This window comes from Phyllobates terribilis, unplaced genomic scaffold (assembly GCF_046119375.1).
Source record: "Phyllobates terribilis strain yellow unplaced genomic scaffold, ASM4611937v1 Scaffold_9__5_contigs__length_417890890, whole genome shotgun sequence".
NCBI classification, from domain to species: Eukaryota; Metazoa; Chordata; class Amphibia; order Anura; family Dendrobatidae; genus Phyllobates; species Phyllobates terribilis.
Window position 1 is genome coordinate 95,241,299 of NW_027362769.1, and position 8,033 is coordinate 95,249,331.

The window sequence follows — 8,033 nt, forward strand, 5'->3', positions numbered from 1 at the left end:
ATGCCCAACCTGCCGGACGAAGGAGAAGATCCGGAGGGACTGGAAGAAATTGAACTCCCTGCGTTCCACCGTCATGGGACTATCCAGTATTCCCACCGGGTAAGGAGTAAGCAGGCTGCTACGTTGAACCCCTTACCTCACTACAACTGGGCGGAAACGCAAGACAGCGACCCTGCCGTCCGACTGGTGAAGGAGATGCTGACTCGGCCGGAGGCTCGCCTTGAACCAGACGCTCCTGAGGAAGCCAAACAACTATGGGCAGAGAAGAGTCGACTGTTCCTTTACAAAGGGAAGTTGTGCCGCAGAATGGTTAACTCCCGGACGCATGAATTACTCTGGCAAGTAGTGGTGCCACGAAGAGACGCAGCCATGGTGATGGAGGCATACCACGACGGAGCTGGACACTTCGGGTGGAAGAAGCTGGAGTTCCTGCTGCGCGAGCGATTCCACTGGGTAGGCATGAGGGGAACCATTGAGAAGTGGTGCAGAGACTGTGGCCCGTGCAACCTGAGAAGGAAGGACCGCGCCAGCCAGAAGACTCCCCTGCAGTCCATCGTCACCCGGCAACCGTTGGAACTGGTAGCCTTGGATCATGTAAAACTGACCCCAAGCAGAAGTGGCTACGTCTACGCGTTAACCATCGTGGATCATTACTCCCGGTTTCTGGTTGTCGTCCCCGTCAAGGACTTAACGGCTCAAACAGCAGCTAGAGCCTTCCAGCAGCACTTTTGCCGTCCACACGGGTACCCGGACCAAGTGCTGACGGACCAGGGACCTGCCTTTGAAGCGGAGGTCTTCCAGGAATTCTGCAATCTGTATGGCTGCCGGAAGATAAGGACGACACCCTACCATCCGCAGACTAATGGACTTTGTGAAAAAATGAACCAGGTGGTAATGGATCTTCTAAAAACGTTGTCCCTGGAAGAACGCAGTCTGTGGCCTGAAAAGTTGCCCGATCTGGTGGACCTATACAACCACATCCCGGTAGGTTCCACCAACTGTACCCCGGCTTACCTAATGAGGGCAAGACCTGGTAAGTTACCTGTTGACCTGGAAATGGGAGTCCTGACACCCGAGGACACTTCACCAGAAACAGACTGGGACACAGAGAGGCAGCAGCAGTACCGGAGAGTACAGGAGAGCGTGGAGCGAAGTCTCTGTCAGGCTAGGGAAAGACAAGAGAAAACTTACAACCAGTATGCTCCCGCTGTTCCCCTGGTACCCGGAGAGCAGGTCTTGAAGAGGAAGAGACGGCTCCACAAGTTGGACGACCAGTGGGAGAAGGACCCGTACACCGTACTGCCCTCAAGCCACGAAAACCCGAAGGTCTGTACCATCAGTAAAGACGGAGGGGAAACCACAGCCATTGTATCCCGGGACCACCTGAAGAAGTGTCCCGAACAACTGAGGAACCCTGAAGAGGAACAAGAAGACCATCGACCCGTAGAGGAAAGGGAAGATATGGTTAGTACCGTGCTCGGGGACTTCCCTCGGTCTTGGACTCAAGTCAATGGTGCAGTTGTGGTACCCGTACTCACCTTCCTCCAACCATCATCCCAAGAACCTACGGAGCAACCGGTAGAGCTGGAAGAACAGCCGGTCCAGGAGGCAGAAGACTCTACACAAGCAGACCCGGAAAATCAACCCTCTGCTTATAGTGAGCCTGCCATACCCCTAGTGAGCCAGAGGGCCCATAGACAGCTGCCCAGTTTACCCTTGACAGCTCCTACACCCTGTAGTTCAGGGCCAGACAGTCAGCTCCGTAGGTCCACTAGGGCCACTAGAGGCCAGCTACCCGCACGTTGGAGGATCTAAATGTTTAAGCTATCTTATAATGTTTACTTGTTTATAGTTGCTTGTGTATAATTTTGTGTTTCTAGTTCTTTTTAGGAGTCCTTGGTGGATTTACCGGGAATCCTTGTACATAGTTGGAGCGTAACCCAGGATGGACTAAAGACTGTTAAGGACTCGGGGCAGGACAGGCCCCTACCTGGTTACGTCTCCCTGTTTTGGTGAAATGGACACCTTGCTTTTCAAAACTGCACCCGGTTGCGGACACGCCGTAACCATCTTATGTGTTTTTCTTATTGTATTGTTATTGTTATACCTTGTTATGTTTTTCTAAAAAAATATGTTTAGTCCCGGAGTACTAAATTTCACTAGGGGGGAATGTGACACCCCAGGGGTCTGGTTGCCACAGTGATAGAGAGATTACGTCTGAGAGCAGGTGGGAGGTCCTTTGGTCAGGGATCCTGTGCATGCCACACCTCCTGCCCAGTCTTGGGAGGGGAAGGACTTCCCCTATATAAACCCGGGGCTGAGGCAGGGTGAGTGAGAAAGAAGACAGAACAAGAGTAGAGAAGAGAAGCAGCATAGCAAGAAACATCAGGAGCTCTGTGGGGAGCAGTGTTACAACGAGTCAGGGGCTGGCAGCTGCAGAGCTCGCCCTGACTGAGAAGATTTCTTACCGGACCCGGAGTCCGAGGCTGTGGGGACTAACTCCTACCCAGCAGCAGAAACCGTCCGGCAGAGGATTTCAGGTCCTCTGGCCCAGAAGCCCGAAGGCACGGTCACACGCGTGGGACCAGCACCGCCATCGTGGAGCGGAAGCCATTAGAAGGCCCCGAGTCACCGGCCATACGGGTGAGCACCACACGGTACACTCAGGGACGTGGGCTACTTATTCCCGCCTCTAGCAAGGTAGCCAGAAGAGTACAGTTAGTTGGGAAGGCCTACAACTCCGCCTGGCCAGGGGAGATCCCATCTGCTCAAGGACTGACCAGGCCCCTATCACTAGCAAGTACTCCGGGAGGGTCTATCTTTGTCACCAGTAAAGACCCTGAACTACACCGCACCGTCTCTGAGTGGTTCCTGCTACCCCCATCATCCACGTCGGCTGCCCTGAGGCCATACCCCTCCCGTTGGGGGTTATACCATCCACGCTGCACCATCCTTCCACCGGCCTCAGCGGTCTGCCCTGCAGCGGCAGCTCCATAGCTGCATTCAACGGGTGGTGTAGTCACCAACCATCTACTGCTAGTACATCGCCGCTCAGTTTGACTCCCTGGGCACGGACCGGGTCGCCGCCACGAGACTACAACCCTCAAGAGATCCGGCTCCGGGTAAGCTCCCGCGTGCGCAACGCAGCGCGACACAGGCCCAGGGGCGCGTCACACTCATCTGCCATCTGCCTGCTAGCCTACCTGGAGGCTCAGCCGTCACAGGTCGTACCTGCCCGTTTACCCAGAGACTGTCCCGGTCACTTGCTGTGACCTCCTGCCCGTTTACCCAGAGACTGTCCCGGTCACTTGCCGTGACCTCCTGCCCGTTTACCCAGAGACTGTCCCGGTCACTTGCCGTGACCTCCTGCCCGTTTACCCAGAGACTGTCCCGGTCACTTGCTGTGACCTCCTGCCCGTTTACCCAGAGACTGTCCCGTCACTTGCCGTGACCTCCTGCCCGTTTACCCAGAGACTGTCCCGGTCACCTGCTGTGACTGCCTGCCTGTCTTCCCTGGTCGCCACCCGCTTCCCTACAAGGACCGCCCCCTTGTATAAGTTGCTCAGAGGTTCCGCCTCCCAGACCCGTTACATAAAATAATGATCCTCAAATCATTTAACAGCCTTATTCCTTTTCATAGATTGATGGGCAGCAGCAATTACTTTCTAAGATGATTGCTGATGTCTCTCCATCTTGGCATGTGTTAAAAGGGTTGTCCACTACTAGGAGCAATCCACTACGTATTAGTAATCCAGAGGAGGTGAGCGGCCAGCCATAGCTCTCATTTCCTCTTGATTACTAATAAGTCCGAAGGCAGGGACAGTGACGCCAGTTCTGATTGGACGTAGGGCTCACGTGTCATAACAACCTCGTGTGGGCCCAGGGAACGAGAATACCGACACCGCTGGAACAGCGCCGGCACGGGAGGTGAGTATAGGTGTTTTTTTTTTTATGGAAGCAAACATTCAGGTCGAGAAGGGGTTGTCCTAATAGTGGACAACCCCCTTAATATACGCCTAAATACTCCAAAAGAGCAAAGTGCTCAAACTTCTACTTTTAAAAAGGTGGTAACACTTGCTGATGAACAGTTAATCAAAGGCATTTGATAAGCTGCTACTCATCCTCTTAGTATCTATGGAAGCAGTAAGGGTGTACTTACATTTTCAAACACTAACTGTTTTGTATCTTGGCAAAGCTTTTGGAAAAAGAATAATGATCTGGTACAAATTGGCATCTTATGTTCTTCATCTGAGGTTATTGAAGATGTTCATCTGATTGTATTTATCTAATATTAAGACCTTCAAAGGGCCAGCTGATTATATATATATATATATATATATATATATATATATATATATATATACACACACACACAGGTGCTTCTCACAAAATTAGAGTATCATAAAAAAAGTTAATTTATTTCAGTTCTTCAATACAAAAAGTGAAACTCATATTATATAGAGTCATTACAAACAGAGTGATCTATTTCATGTGTTTATTTCTGTTAACGTTGATGATTATGGCTTACAGCCAATGAAAACATGAAAGTCATTATCTCAGTAAATTAGAATACTTTATAACAACAGCTTGAAAAATGTTTTTAAAATCTGAAATCTTGGCCTACTGAAATGTATGTTCAGTAAATGCACTCAATACTTGGTCGGGGCTCCTTTTGCATCAATTACTGCATCAATGCTGTGTAGCATGGAGGCGATCAGCCTGTGGCACTGCCGAGGTGTTATGGAAGCCCAGGTTGCTTTGATAGAAGCCTTCAGCTCGTCTGCATTGTTGGGTCTGGTGCCTCTCATCTTCCTCTTGACAATACCCCATAGATTCTCTATGGGGTTAAGGTCAGGCGAGTTTGCTGGCCAATCAAGCACAGTGATACTGTTGTTTGTAAACCAGGTTTTGGTACTTTTGGCAGTGTGGACAGGTGCCAAGTCCTGCTGGAGAATGACATTTCCATCTCCAAAAAGCTTGTCGGCAGAGGGAAGCATGAAGTGCTCTAAAATTTCCTGGTAGACGGCTGCGCTGACTTTGGTCTTGATAAAACACAATGGACCTACACCAGCCGATGACACGGCTCCCCAAACCATTACTGATTGTGGAAACTTCACACTAGTCCTCAAGCAGCTTGGATTGTGGCCTCTCCACTCTTCCTCCAGACTCTGGGACCTGGATTTCCACATGAAATGCAAAATTTACTTTCATCTGAAAACAACACCTTGGACCACAGAGCAACAGTCCAGGTCTTTTTCTCCTTGGCCCAGGTAAGATGCTTCTGGCGTTGTCTATTGGTCATGAGTGGCTTGACACAAGGAATGTGACACTTGCAGCCCATGTCCTGGATACGTCTGTGTGTGGTGGCTCTTGAAGCAATGACTCCAGCAGCAGTCCACTCCTTGTGAATCTCCCCAAAATTTTTGAATGGCCTTTTCTTAACAATCCTTTCAAGGTTGTGGTTATCCCGGTTGCTTGTGCACCTTTTTCTACCAAACTTTTTCCTTCCACTCAACTTTCCATTATTATGCTTGGATACAGCACTCTGTGAACAGCCAGCTTCTTTTGCAATGACATTTTGAGGCTTACCCTCCTTGTGGAGTGTGTCAATGACTGTCATCTGGATATCTGTCAAGTCAGCAGTGTTCCCCATGATTGTGGAGCCTACTGAAACAGACTAAGGGACCTTTTTAAACGCTTAGGAAGCCTTTGCAGGTATTTTTCGTTAATTATTCTAATTAATTGACTTTTGTGTTTTCATTGGCTGTAAACCATAATCATCAACATTAACAGAAATAAACACTTCAAATAGATCACTCTGTTTGTAATGACTCTATATAATGTATGAGTTTCACTTTTTGTATTGAAGAACTGAAATAAATAAACTTTTTGATGATATTCTAATTTTGTGAGAAGCGCATGTGTGTGTATGTGTGTACATATGTATATGTGTGTGTGTATATATATATATATATATATATATATATATATATATATATATATATATATATATATATACACACACACTGCTCAAAATAATAAAGGGAACACTTAAACAACAGAATATAACTCCAAGTGAATCAAACTTCTGTGAAATCAAACTGTCCACTTAGGAACCAACACTGATTGACAATCAATTTCACATGCTGCTGTGCAAATGGAATAGACAATAGATGGAAATTATTGGCAATTGTCAAGACACACTCAATAAAGGAGTGGTTCTGCAGGTGGGGACCACAGACCACATCTCAGTACCAATGCTTTCTGGCTGATGTTTTGGTCACTTTTGAATGTTGGTTGTGATTTTACACTCGTGGTAGCATGAGATGGACTCTACAACCCACAGAAGTTGCTCACGTACTGCGGCTCATCCAGGATGGCATCAAAGTTGGATCAGCCTGTAGTGTGTTTTTCCACTTTGATTTTGGGGGTGACTCCAAATCCAGGCCTCCATTGGTTAATAAATTATATTTCCATTGATTCAACTTTGTACAGAACAAAATATTCAATGAGAATATTTCATTCATTCAGATCTAGGATGTGTTATTTGAGTGTTCCCTTTATTTTTTTGAGCAGTGTATGTATATATATATATATATATATATATATATATATATATATATATATATATATATATATATATACAAGAAAAAGAATGGAGGCAGCACTCAAAAAGATGATGAAAAAATTGTCTTTTAATAGCCCATGTGGCTGTAGCAACGTTTCGGTCCCAAGGTATGGACCTTTTTCAAGCATGCTGCTTCCATCCTTTTTCTTGGATATTTAAAGGACTGGTGTGTACCTGGGGGGCTTTGTACCTTTTTTCTAAATAATCTTTTTCTTGTGCTGTTTTTCATCTAATATAAATATATAATACAGACCAAAAGTTTGGATACACCTTCTCATTTAAAGATTTTTCTGTATTTTCATGACTTTGAAAATTGTACATTCACACTGAAGGCATCAAAACAATGAATTAACACATGTGCAATTATATACTTAACAAAAAAGTGTGAAATAACTGAAAATATGTCTTATATTCTAGGTTCTTCAAAGTAGCCACCTTTTGCTTTGATGACTGCTTTGCACACTCTTGGCATTCTCTTGATGAGCTTCAAGAGGTAGTCACCGGAAATGGTTTTCACTTCACAGGTGTGCCCTGTCAGGTTTAATAAGTGGGATTTCTTGCCTTATAAATGGGGTTGGGACCATTAGTTGTGTTGTGCAGAAGTCTGGTGGATACACAGTTGATAGTCCTACTGAATAGACTGTTAGAATTTGTATTATGGCAAGAAAAAAGCAGCTAAGTAAAGAAAAATGAGTGGCCATCATTACTTTAAGAAATGAAGGTCAGTCAGTCCGAAAAATTGGGCAAACTTTGAAAGTGTCCCCAAGTGCAGTTGCAAAAACCATCAAGCGCTACAAAGAAACTGGTTCACATGAGGACCGCCCCAGGAAAGGAAGACCAAGAGTCACCTCTGCTTCTGAGGATAAGTTTATCTGAGTCACCAGCCTCAGAAATAGCAGGTTAACAGCAGCTCAGATTAGAGACCAGGTCAATGCCACACAGAGTTCTAGCAGCAGACACATCTCTGCAACAACTGTTAAGAGGAGACTTTGTGCAGCAGGCCTACATGGTAAAATAGCTGCTAGGAAACCACTGCTAAGGAGAGGCAACAAGTAGAAGAGACTTGTTTGGGCTAAAGAACACAAGGAATGGACATTAGACCAGTGGAAATCTGTGCTTTGGTCTGATGAGTCCAAAATTTGAGATCTTTGGTTCCAACCACCGTGTCTTTGTGCGACGCAGAAAAGGTGAACGGATGGACTCTACATGCCTGGTTCCCACCGTGAAGCATGGAGGAGGAGGTGTAATGGTGTGGGGGTGACACTGTTGGGGATTTATTCAAAATTGAAGGCATACTGAACCAGCATGGCTACCACAGCATCTTGCAGCGGCATGCTATTCCATCCGGTTTGCGTTTAGTTGGACCATCATTTATTTTTCAACAGGACAATGACCCCAAACACAC